The sequence below is a fragment of the Carettochelys insculpta genome, chromosome 2 (genome assembly GCF_033958435.1).
Source record: "Carettochelys insculpta isolate YL-2023 chromosome 2, ASM3395843v1, whole genome shotgun sequence".
Classification (NCBI taxonomy): domain Eukaryota; kingdom Metazoa; phylum Chordata; order Testudines; family Carettochelyidae; genus Carettochelys; species Carettochelys insculpta.
Window position 1 is genome coordinate 100766053 of NC_134138.1, and position 13300 is coordinate 100779352.

Genomic DNA, 13300 nt, shown 5'->3' on the forward strand with positions numbered 1-13300 from the left:
AGTGTAATACAGGTGTAATTCTTACCGCTGCCTCCTAGATCCAGTGTGACCCAGAATCTTTCTCTCAATCCCTCGGGAAGAAGTAGATACGAACCAGGCATCCCCAGTCTCGGGAGTTAATTCCAGACCTGGCCAGCAGGTGTAGGTGATTGAAACTCAAAGTGGGGGTGGGCTGCCAAACCCCTTTATACCCCTTTTGTCACGGAGGCTTCTTCCTGGTCTCAAGTGGCCAATCGGGAGGAATGTTTTTGAACCCCAGGTTTCCAAGGGAAGGTGCAAGGCTCAATTTGCACCTGTGAATTGTGGACAATTGGGCACCTTTGGAGGTGATGGGCGGGGGTTCCCCGTTCTTCCTGGGGAAGTGATCAGGCGTGTCAATCACCGAGATCAGCCAGAAGGGCGGCCATTAGCTAGCCCAGTCACTGTTTGGTTTTTGTGTATAGTAGAGAGGCTGGGCGAGACAGCACACCTGCGTTCCCAGGACATCAAAGGCCGCCTGTCTCCCCTGCTTATTTCTCTCTCTGTCTCTCCCAGTGGTTGCGGGGGGGAGAAGAAGAAAAGGCCAAATGGGGGGGTTCAGGTCTGGCTACAGAGCCTCTCTCTCCCCTTGAGATTTTATAGCACATGGTAGTTACATAACATGAAACCTTAGCCAATCATATCATACTTCCACATACGCTTGTACTTTTCCATTCCATGTGTTGAGCTCACCCTCCCCCTGAGCCTCTTTCTAGAATCTTCCTGGAAGGGGGAGCGGCTGAGACTCAACATTCTTTCATGTGCATAAAAACATTTCAGTTTGCATCTTGCGCAGAAAGAGCACAAGCATACCTTTCAATGATCAGTCTAGCTGCAGTTAGAGATGATTGGAACAGGCGAAATAAAGTAATGATCAAAGCAAAATTTTAAAAGAATTCCAACTAAATGTTAAACACCGGCAAAAGTTTTTGTAAGTATGCCTGCTTATTGTGGCACTCCGTCCCTCCTTCAATGATTGCTAGACAAGCTGCAGGTTGATAGTCTGCTACAGGGTTAGGCACTAGCAACATCACCTGCAGATAAGGCAGTAGTAGTTTATGCATTAAAATGAAGGAGTCCAGGGTCTGGTCCCTGCTACCACCAGCCCTGTCTGGAAGCATAGGGGAAGCTTAGAAGGAGCTGGTTACTTCTAATGTCCTTAAATCTTTTATAACATCCCCATCTGAAACTTTTACTTAAGAACCCCATATAGAATTAAATTAAATCACGGGAGGAAATGGAGGCAGAAGACCAGCAGCAGAGCAGGGGCTATCCTGTTTATTGTGTCGAGTGTAATATGTATGATTACCTAACCTGTAGGCGGGTGGCTCATGTGTGCACTCGATGCAAGGAGCTCCTGGACCTCAGAGACTGAGTGCAGGCTTTGGAGACCAGGGTGGCTGAACTGGAGGAGCTAAGGGAGGCAGAGAGCTATGTTGATGAGGTTTTCCGGGACATAGTAGGGCTGTCCCACCTCCAATCTGACAGCCTTGATGCTGTCAAGGAGGATTAAAGGCTCAGGGAAGGAGAGCAGTCAATGGGGGCAGAGGGAAACCATCCCATAGTTGGGACCCTCCTTCCAGAGCGTGCTATGGTATCCTCTCGTGCCAAGGATACCTCTCTGGGGGAGGGAACGCCAGTTGTTAGGAAGAGGCAGGTGTTAGTAGTGGGTGATTCGATCATTAGAACTATAGATATAGTTGGGTTTGTGATGACTGGGAGAACCGTATGGTGACTTGCCTGCCTGGTGCGAAGGTTGCAGATTTTTTGAGGCATCTAGACACACTTATATGCGGTAGTGGGGAGGAGCTGGTGGTCGTGGTACATGTCGGTACCAATGACATAGGGAAGGGTAGGAGAGATGTCCTGGAGGCCAAATTTAGGTTGCTAGGAAGGAGACTGAAATCCAGGACCTCTATGGTGGCATTCTCAGAAATGCTTCCAGGTCCACACGCAGGGCCAGGTAGGCAGGCAGAACTTCAGAGTCTCAATGGGTGGATGAGACAATGGTGTAGGGAAGAAGGGTTAAATTTATTAGGAACTGGGGACACTTTTGGGGAGCCTATACAGGAAAGATGGGCTCCACCTAAACCAAGGTGGATCCAGGCTTCTGGCATTAAACATTAAAAAGGTCGTAAAGCAGTGTTTAAACTAAGAGATGGGGGAAAGCCAATTGGTGCAGAGAAGCACGTGGATCGGACAGAGACTTCTTTTAGGCGAGATTCCATTGATAGAGATTCTCTAGAATTCAGTCAGAAAGAGAAGAAGGGAGATGATTGAGTATGGGCCAGATCAGGTGAGAAAAAATCACATATAAAAGAATCCAATACGTCAGGGAAGGGCAGGCATATCAATAGTGGTAGTTTTTTTTAAAGTGCTTTTACACAAATGCTAGAAGTCTGTCTAATAAGATGGGTGAATTAGAGTATCTCATATCAAAGGAGGAGATTGACATAATAGGCATCATGGAAACCTGGTGGAATAAGAACAATCAGTGGGACACTATCATACTGGGATATAAAATATATCGGAAGGACAGAATGGGTCGAGCAGGTGGTGGAGTGGTACAGTATATGAAAGATAATATAGAAGCAAATGAAATCAAAACCTAAATGAATCAAAATGTTCCATAAAATCACTATGGATAGGAATTCCTTCCTCTGATGGGAATATAACACTAGGGATATATTATCGACCACCTGACCAGGACAGTGATAGTGATGCTGAAATGCTAAGGGAGATTAGAGAGGCTATCAAAATAAAAAACTCACTAATAATGGGGGATTTCAATTATCCCCATATTGACTAGGTACATCACCTCAGGATGGGATTCAGAGAGAAAATTTCTTGATGCCTTAAATGACTGCTTCTTGGAGCAGCTGGTACAGGAACCCACAAGGGGAGAGGCAATTCTTGATTTAGTACTGAGTGGAACACAGGATCTGGTTCAAGAGGTAACTATTTCAGGACTGCTTGGAAATAGTGACCATAACATAATAACATTTAATATTCCTGTGTTGGGAAGAACACCGAAACAGTCCAATACTCTGGTATTTAATGTCAAAAAGGGGAATTACACAAAAATGAGGAAGTTAGTTAAGCAGAAATTAAAAGGTAGAGTAACTAGAGTAAAATCCCTGCAAGCTGCGTGGAAACTTTTCAAAGATACCATATTAGAGGCCCAACTTAAATGTATACCCCAAATTAAAAAACCCAGTAAGAGACCTAAAAAAGAGCCACCGTGGCTTAACAACCATGTAAAAGAGGCAGTGAGAGATAAAAAGGCATCTTTTAAAAAGTGGAAGTCAAATCCTAGTGATCAAAATAGGAACATAAACACTGCCAAATTAAATGGAAAAATGTAATAAGAAAAGCCAAAAAAGATTTTGAGGAACAGTTAGCCATAAATTCAAAAAACAATAGTAAAATGTTTTTTAACTATATTAGAAGCAGGAAGCCTGCTGAAAAAGCAGTGGTGCCCCTGGACGATAGACACATAAAAGGAGCAATCAAGGAAGATAATGCCATTGCGGAAAAACTAAATTATTTCTTTGCTTCAGTCTTCACGGCTGAGGATGTTAGAAAGATTCCCAAATCTGAGCCGTCCTTTATAGGTGACAAATCTGAGGAACTGTCCCAGACTGACGTGTCATTAGGGGAGGTTTTGGAACTAATTGATAAGCTAAACAGTCACAAGTCTCTGGGACCGGATGGTATTCACCCAAGGGTTCTGAAAGAACTCAAATGTGAAATTGCAGAACTATTAACGGTGGTTTATAACCTATCCTTTAAATCAGCTTCGGTACCCAATGATTGGAAGACAGCTAATATAACACCAATATTTAAAAAGGGCTCTAAAGGAGACCCTAGCAATTATAGACCGGTAAGTCTAATGTCAGTACCGGGCAAATTAGTAGAAACAATAGTAAAGAATAAAATTGTCAGACATGTAGAGGAACATGATTTGTTGAGCAAAAGTCAACATGGTTTCTGTAAAGGGAAGTCGTGTCTTACTAATCTATTAGAGTTCTTTGAAGGGGTTAACAAGCATGCGTACAGGGGGGATCCAGTAGACATAGTATGCTTAGATTTCTAGAAAGCCTTTGACACGGTCCCTCACCAAAGTCTCTTATGTAAATTAGGTGCTCATGGGATAGGAGGAAAGATCCTTTCATGGATTGGGAACTGGTTAAAAGACAGGAAAGAAAGGGTAGGAATAAATGGTAAATTTTCACAATGGAAGTGGGTAACTAGTGGCGTTCCTCAAGGGTCAGTCCTGGGACCAATCTTGTTCAACTTATTCGTCAATGATCTAGAGAAAGGGGTAAGCAGTGAGGTGGCAAAGTTTGCAGATGACACCAAACTGTTCAGGATAGTCAAAACCAAAGCAGACTGTGAAGAACTTCAAAAAGATCTCAGCAAACTGAGTGATTGGGCAGCAAAATGGCAAATGAAATTTAATGTGGGTAAGCGTAAGGTAATGCACATTGGGAAAAATAACCCCAATTATACATAAAATATGATGGGGGCAAATTTAGCTACAACAGATCAGGAAAGGGATCTTGGAATTACAGTGGATAGTTCTCTGAAAACATCAACGCAGTGTGCAGCAGCAGTCAGTAAAGCAAACAGCATGTTAGGAATAATTAAAAAAGGGATAGAAAATAAGAAGAAGAATATCTTACTTCCCCTATATAAAACTATGGTACGCCCACATCTTGAGTACTGCATGCAAATATGGTCTCCTCACCTGAAAAAAGATAGATTGGCGTTAGAAAAGGTTCAGAAAAGGGCAACTAGAATGATTAAGGGTTTGGAACGGGTCTCGTATGAGGAGAGGCTAGAGAGACAGGGACTTCTCAGTCTAGAAAAGAGGAGACTGAGGGGCGATATGATAGAGGTATATAAAATCATGAATGGTGTGGAGAAAGTGAATACAGAAAAGTTATTTACTTTTTCCAATAATATAAGAACTCGAGGACACCAAATTAAATTAATGGGTAGCAGGTTCAAAACTAATAAAAGAAAGTTTTTCTTCACACAGCACACAATCAACCTGTGGAACTCCTCACCAGAGGATGCTGTGAAGGCCAGGACTCTAAGGCTACGTCTACACGTGAAGCCTACATCGAAGTAGCCTATTTCGATGAATAACGTCTACACGTCCTCCAGGGCTGGCAACGTCGATGTTCAACATCGACGTTGCGCAGCACCACATCGAAATAGGCGCTGCGAGGGAACGTCTACACGCCACAGTAGCACACATCGAAATAAGGGTGCCAGGCACAGCTGCAGACAGGGTCACAGGGCGGACTCAACAGCCAGCCGCTCCCTTAAAGGACCCCTCCCAGACACACTTGCACTAAACAGCACAAGATACACAGAGCCGACAACGAGTTGCAGACCCTGTGCATGCAGCATGAATCCCCTGCTGCAGCAGCGGCAGCCAGACGCCCTGGGCTAAGGGCTGCTGCCCACGGTGACCATAGAGCCCTGCAGGGGCTGGAGAGACAGCGTCTCTCAACCCCCCAGCTGATGGCTGCCATGGAGGACCCCACAATTTCGATGTTGCGGGACGCGGATCGTCTACACGCTATTCCGATCCCCTCATGAGGTTAGAGACTTTGACGTCTTGCCACCTAATGTCGAAGTTAACTTCGAAATAGCGCCCGACGCGTGTAGCCGTGATGGGCGCTATTTCGAAGTTAGTGCCGCTACTTCGAAGTAGTGTGCACGTGTAGACACAGCTTAAGAGAGTTTAAGAAACAGCTCGATAAATATCTGGAGGTTAGGTCCATAGATGGCTATTAGCAAAGGGTAAGATATGGTGCCTCGCCTTTTGTCAAAGGCAGGATATGGATGGCAGGAGACAAATCGCTTGATCATTGTCTTCGGTTCACCTCCTCTGGGGCACCTGGCATTGGCTACTGTTGGCAGCCAGGATACTGGGCTAGATGGACCTTTGGTCTGACCATATGGTCATTCTTATGTTTTGTCAAAGCTTTATGGTGGAGAGATGAACACCTCTGACATACACTGGAATTCCATTGACGAACAGGAGTGTTGGTTAAACTGTGTTCCTTTTGTTGAAGCTTTACCAGATTGTGTTAGTCTTTCCTCAATGAATGCTTCCCAGTTTCACATATTTCTGCGTTTCCAGGATCTAGTTGATGTCTGAAGTAGAGGCAACAAAAGACCATGGGAGAAGCTCTTTCTAGAATATTTCCAATACAACAGTCAGAACAATGTTCTAGAAGGCTCACGAAGAAAATATTTTCTCATGAGATTTCCATCACAGCTTCTAGGGATTCAGATAACTTGGGTAAGGTCATGGGCTTGTGTTGGTGCGGGTGTTTACATCTGATCTGAATCTGACACCAAATCAAGCTGCACTTCAGACAGTTGATGTTTCACCTTTATTATGGTGATTAGGTGACTTGTCCACCAGTGAAATTTTATATGCTCATCACAGATTTCTAAGTGCCCAACAATTTGGTTCCCCTAGAAACTTTACTTGTATATCCCTAGTGGAGAACAACTCTTATTTTCCTTAGTGATTCAGCTATAAATCTTCTTTTCTGACTTCATAAAATGCCCCCATTGATTCCACTAGTCCAAAACTATGTTTGTCTAATACATTATTAAAGCCATGTCAGACTTGTAATATAGTGTGCTTGGGGCTTCACAGCAGTGTTATTTTACATTGCAGTACAACAAAAATGCTCAAAGGATTCCAAGAATGTCTCAGTTTCTTTCTACATTGTACTACATATTCTATTTAGTTGTAAGTCAATAAACCACTAAATATTAAAAGGTGGCTGTTTGTCTCTAATTATGCTGTACCTCATAATTGCACAGTATAGGAAGGTTTTGTTTTATTTAAGACAAGAAATTCTTAAATCTTGAAAAATATTGTTTATTCATTTTATTAAATGTCAGGGGGGACATGCCCTAGACTAGAACCTGCCATTTCAGTGCAAATATGTGTTACATTTACTGAAACATTCCTAACTGTACACAGGGATGCTACTTGTAACCTGCTTTGATAGCTCAAATAATTCACAGCATCACTGTAATTAGCACAATGAGTCAGTTCCAATATGGTAATCCATGTTTTATTTTAAGCACTTCCTGGGTTCTTGTAAGTAATAACACATAGTTTGTCTTCAGTTAAGATATATTTTACAGTCCCTTTCCATCATATGGTGAAATCCCATAGGTCTCTTGTAGCAAATCATGATGCGTCTTTCTGCTTCTTAATTTTGTTTCAAAGATAAATATTCAAAATGAAAGTTTGGATGTTGGATTGACATTTCTCAAAAATGAAATATTCTCTGCACAAAATAAGTATTGCCCAGGGAAAGACAAAGAAAGGTGGACAATATGATCCTATCACTATGGGCAGTGCTAGCTCTGGCATTTCATAGAATCATAGACTCATAGGGTTAGAAAAGATCTCAGGAGATCATTGAGTCCTACTCTCTGTTGAAAACAACTATATTATCCCAGCTTTGTCAAGTTGGGACTTAAAGACCTTTGGGGAAGGAGATTCTACCACTTTCCTAGATAACCCATTCCAAAGCTTCACCATTCTTGCAGTGAAATAGTTTTTCTTAGTATGCAACCTAGACCTCCCCCTCTGCAACTTGAGACCATTAACCTTGTTCTGTAATTTGTTACCATTGAGAACAGACCCTCTTCATTCTCTTTGGACTCCTCCCCTGCACCTTCAGGTAGTTTAAGGCTGCCATCAAACCCTACCCCCACTCTTCTCTTCTGTAGATTAAATAAGACTAAATCTGCCAGCCTCACCCCAGACATCCTCACCCCAGCCTTGTGTGCTCTAGCCTGATAGTTATTTTTCTTGCCCTCTGCTGGATTCTCCAGTGCATCCATCTTCTCTGCAATGGAGCAGGGGCAGAATTGGAAACAGTACTCCAGATATCGCCTTACCAGTGCTGAATAAAGGAGACAAATCACTTCCCTTAGGTCTGCTGGCTATGCTCCTACTAATGCACCACAGTATGCTGTTAAACTTCTTGGCTACGGGGGCACACGGTTGGCTCATATCCAGCTTCTCATCCACTGTAATTCCCAGGTCCTTGTCACACATGTGACAGTCATTTAAGGAGACTGGAGTGAGTGCTGGAAGTGACCTGGTGCCTATGGTATACCCCTGCCTCCAGTTCCACCCTAGGTCCTGTCACGGAGGACAGGAGTGAGTACAGGGATGTAGGAGAAGATCAACATAGAGGTTGGCAGGCACCTTGGAGGAAATAGGAGAGAGCGACAAGGCGGGTGTTGGTGGGTTCAGGGGAAAGATGTGGAGCAAGGGTGGGAAGATGGGCAATGTGGATGGGACCACTGGGGAAAAGTAGAAGCAGGGCCTTTGGGCAGAGCGTAGGCAGGGCCACCACCCAGGCACTCGTGCCCTCAAAGGCAATGGGTCAGCAGCTGTTTAGGGTGGCTTAGCCTACTTTAGTCTATTATACCAGTTACCCACATGTGTCAGCAAAACTTCTCTGCTCCGTTCTAAAGAAGACAGAACATGAAAAGTGACCTATCTGCTTCAGGGGAGAGACATCCAGAATGACTATTGATAGCAACCATGACGGTGGTTTTGTGATTGGGACACTTGTCCACTGGGAGCAGTGGAACATCAACTTCATATTCTAAACAATTATTTTGCCAGATGCTCAGGTCTACCTGGCTAACACCAGTTCAGTTCTTGGTGCAGTTATTACACAGAGCATAAATAAATCTCGCCAAAAATAAAAAGTACTCTACCAGCATCTGTGGCAACTGTGTAAGTGCCCTAAGTCCCAGCCTTGTAGCTTTTGCAACTCAGTTTCAGAGGGCTTTTATGTAGAATTGCGCAAACTATAATAAAGCAGATAATGTCCACACATTTTTTTTTGTATTTTTCTTCAAGGACAATAGATAGGAAAAACTTGCTCTTTTACTCTAATGGTAATGTTGGATCATTATTCTACATCTGGATAGATGTGTATGTGGAGTGCATTAGAATCCATTACATTTACACCTGTAGAAACTGGAGAGACAGAAAACACATAAATACAAACATGAGAACACGGCTGTTACATATTATCTGAGGGTAGGGCTAGTAGTCTGTTGCCACCCTGGCTGTTGTTCCCTGTAGTGTAAAGTCAGCTGTGAAGGTATGCCTTGTTTAAGTTAATTCAATGAACAGAAGCCATTCTTCTATGCAACAACAGTAACTGATTCTCCATTATCACAGGTGAGGTCTACACTAGGCTGAAAAGTCAAACTAAGATACACGATTCCAGCTATAACAGAGGGAGGATGATGGAAGAAACTAGCCTCTTGACCTCCCTTACTTCTTGCAAAGAGGAGTACCTGGGTCAACCATAGGGTCCTGATGGTTCAAGGTGGGGGCTGTGGCAGCAGCCAGACCTGTCCAGAGCCAGCCTTTGAGCTGGGGCTGGGGCCTGGGCTGGTGCCTGCAGGGTAGGGGCAATGTTAAGCACCCTGGCCAGAGCTGGATCTGGCCTCTGCAGGGCCCAGGCCACACGTGCAGCTATGAGGCCATGCCAGCAGCCCAGCTGGAGGGGGTTGGGGGAGGTGACTGGTGTCCATGTGTAACCAGCCTCTGCAGCTGGTGGCTGGAGGTGGCTAGGTCACTGTTGGCCTAGCAGAGCCCAAGGTCAGCAGGAGGTGATGGGTGGAGGGGAGGAGAAGAGGAACAGGCATCAGACCTCCCTTTGTCTGGCAAATTTCTTCATCCAGGATCAGTCAGGTCCTGAGGGTGCAGGACAAAGGAGGTGCAACCTGTAAGTTATACTTTCAATTATGTTAAATTGCTTTTAGTTGCAATATGTCCCTGATATTTAAGGAATACGTATTGCTCTGAGTCAAGAAGCTGTTCACAGATCATTTCTGCAGTTTCACCTAATAAAAATCTATTTCTGCATTAAAAGATAATATATTTACTTCAGCACTAAGCAGACATTTTATCCCCACATATAAAGCCACTTTTAGCTAATAAAGAAAGGAATATGTGTAGCTCAGCAAGAGAATAATTATTCTGAGAATTGCTGAGAATAATTATTGCTTCCTCAGTAACTTCTATGGTTGTATACCTGAAGGCTGGGTCTACACGTGCCCCTTACTTTCGAAAGGGGCATGTTAATGAGTGCGTTCAAAAGATGCTAATGAGGCGCTGCAATGAATATGCAGCCCCTCATTAGCATAACGGCGGCCACAGTGATTCAAAAGTGCGGCTTTTCGAATCGCGCGCTGCTGGTGGAGATGAGACCTTCCGAAAGGAACCCCCTGGTTTTAGAAAGCCCTCCATCCGATCACAGATAGGAAGAAGGGCTTTCGAAAACTGGGGGGAGTCCTTTCAGAAGGTCCCGTCTCCACGGGCAGCGTGCGATTTGAAAAGCCACACTTTCGAATCACTGTGGCTGCCATGATGTTAATGAGGCACTGCATATTCATTGCAGTGCCTCATTAGCATCTTTTGAACGTGCTCATTAACATGCCCCTTTCGAAAGGAAGGGGCACATGTAGACCCAGCCAAAGTGTTGTTTGCAAAAAAACTGTCCTTTTTTCAAATGTAGCATGGACATATTTTTATTTTAAAAATAAACTGAAAATAAATTTCATTTTGTAAGTATGTTTGCAAGCACTGACCTTAAGCATTGTTAATAGAAATATTATCTAAATCTTATACAAGTAATGAAAATGTCGTTAGGTGTAAAACTACTGAATCTTCTGTCACTTTGATATAAGGGCCAGGCAACAAAATGAATTGCCTTGTCCATCAAAGTGTGCTCAAAGAAAATCTCACTGACTTTTGAGGAAGGAATGACACTTCTATATAAAGCAAAGATCACATGGAACTTTCCAAATTTTGTGAAACTGCAGCTTCTTACAAAAGGAAAATAGAGGGAATGTAAGATGTTGCTGCGTAGACTAATAAAAATTAATAATAATAATGGATGACAAAGATAAGTGCTGAACAGAAGATCACTCTATTACCTCATTGGCCTTTTTGTTTAGTGTGCCATAGAGACAACTTTGACAGTTCCGGAGAAATGTCTACACTAGAGAGTTTTGTTGACAAAACTGGGGCTTTGTCAACAAAACTCGCAGAGCATCTGCATACAAAATGCATTTTGTCAACAGAAACTGTCAACAAAAAAGCTGTGTAGATGCTCCTGGGGGGTGGCGGGCCTTTTGTCTACAGAACGGATCAAAAGATTGATCTGCTTTTATGTGTAGATCTGTCGACAGAAGTTTTGTTGGAACATCTCTTCCGACTGTAACTTCTATCAACAGATGCTTCAAGTGTAGACATAGCCTCTGACCATGGTCTTCCTGAAGGATATCTAATGATGGTAAAGGATCATTTTTAAAAATGCCAGTTTTTAAACTTTATTCCATGAGACTTCTCATTGGTTTGTGTTTTAAAGTGAGCTACAGCGAAAAAAGAAGTTTTGATGTATGATTATGCTTCATAGAAAGATTTCTTCAACAACAAGTTATTTGGCTTGAATTACTGGATGTCACAGTGGCCAGATGGGAAGCTCAATTTGCATTTTATTTTCACTGATTTATCAACTACTTCATTGACAAAGAGGTGTTACTTTACAGAGTGAGAAAATTTTATTTTCTGCTTATGGTTGCATTTAACCCTTCCCTCCCCCCTGCCCTCACAAAAAAAAAAAACCAACAACAAAAAACCCCATACATTTTCAGTATGTTCATAATTTTGCACTCATTTTTTTTAATCACTGCTGCCTGTCTCCCAGGCCTCTTCATACTTACTCCTAGAACTTAGAGTTTTCTCTGTGGGTAACATTCTCAACGCTGCAGGAGGCTGATCAACAGCAATTTCAGGGAGCCGGGTAAACAAGGCTTCATTGCAATTTGTGGGTCTGTTGCAGGGACTTTTCTCATTGGCATGTTGATTTTCTCAGTTTCCTTGATGAATTTGCTTAGCTCACTAGTTTAACTAGCAAATGTCCTCCCTTCACAGGAAACTAACGGTCAAAATATCAGAAATCAAGCTATTCCTCATCCAATGGCTCTTCCCCTAAGGTCACAGGCTCCCTTGAAGAAATGTATCCATCCTGTAATTATTCTATCCCCCTCCAGTGTATAAAAGCATCACCCTGGCTAACAATCCTCATATCCACCCGACTTCTGAGAGCAACTGTATTGAACCCTAGATATTGAAGAATGTGTCTACTGAACCACAATTTCTTAGCTTCCCTCTCAGGACTTGGCTACATCTCTCTTTATAGCCAACCTGATACTACCTCCGCTACCAAGCTGTTTGGCTTTCCTTTTGGCTAATGCCCTGCCCATTGGTCTGGAGACCCAGGACAATTGTTCCTTCGATCAAAAACCATCACACAACAGGTTTTTCTGCCTTCCCAGTTTCTCCTGCACTGGGGGAAAGGAACTTCTGATACACTGATACGCTACATCTTTCTTGCTGACGTTCTTTGCTCTGAGTACAAATCAGAACACATCTGTGTTCTGGGATGAAAACAGGATTAGGACAGTGGTAGATTAAAAGGCCATCTTGAATACTATTGAAGTATCCAGTCTTGAAGTCTTTGCTTACAAAAACCTCCCAATTAAATTAACGGGAGATTTACTTTAACAATGAATTGAGAACTAGGCCACTGATATTATTTTTATTTTATAAAGAACAATATGTGAGGTTTTCAAGGATGCTTAAGAATTTAGATTTTAAATGTCTCTCATGCTTTTGAAAATCTTGCCCATGACTCATGTTAATACAGCGTCATAGAAAACTTAGCACTTGTCCTTTCATCTTCAGTGCTTATAAACTATGGTGGCAAGATGTCCTGTTTTTAAAGGGACATTCCCATATTTAAGGCCTCTTGCAGGTCTGCAGGTGTCCCCCCATTTTTGTTTTTAAAGATCCAGTTCTTCTGTACTTTCTGTCTTTCCCCTCCCATCTGCATCGGTGGGCCCTGTTGCTTGTCAGATCCTTGCTCACCAGGTGCCCACCCATCAATGGTGAGTGTGTGTCTGAGTCCAACAGCTGATGGGGCTGGGGGTGCAAGGCTGGTGGTTTCTTGCAGCTGCAGCATGAGGGGCCAGCTACTTCCCGTTTGTCCATCAGTGCACAATCCTGCTGCAGTGCCACCTCCTGGCCAGCAGGAGCCCTTCACCCCCTGTCCCATTTCCAGCCAACCCTGGCTGCTTGCTGCTGTGGTTGGTGAGTGTGGGCTGGTGGTGGCTAGTTACATGTCACCTC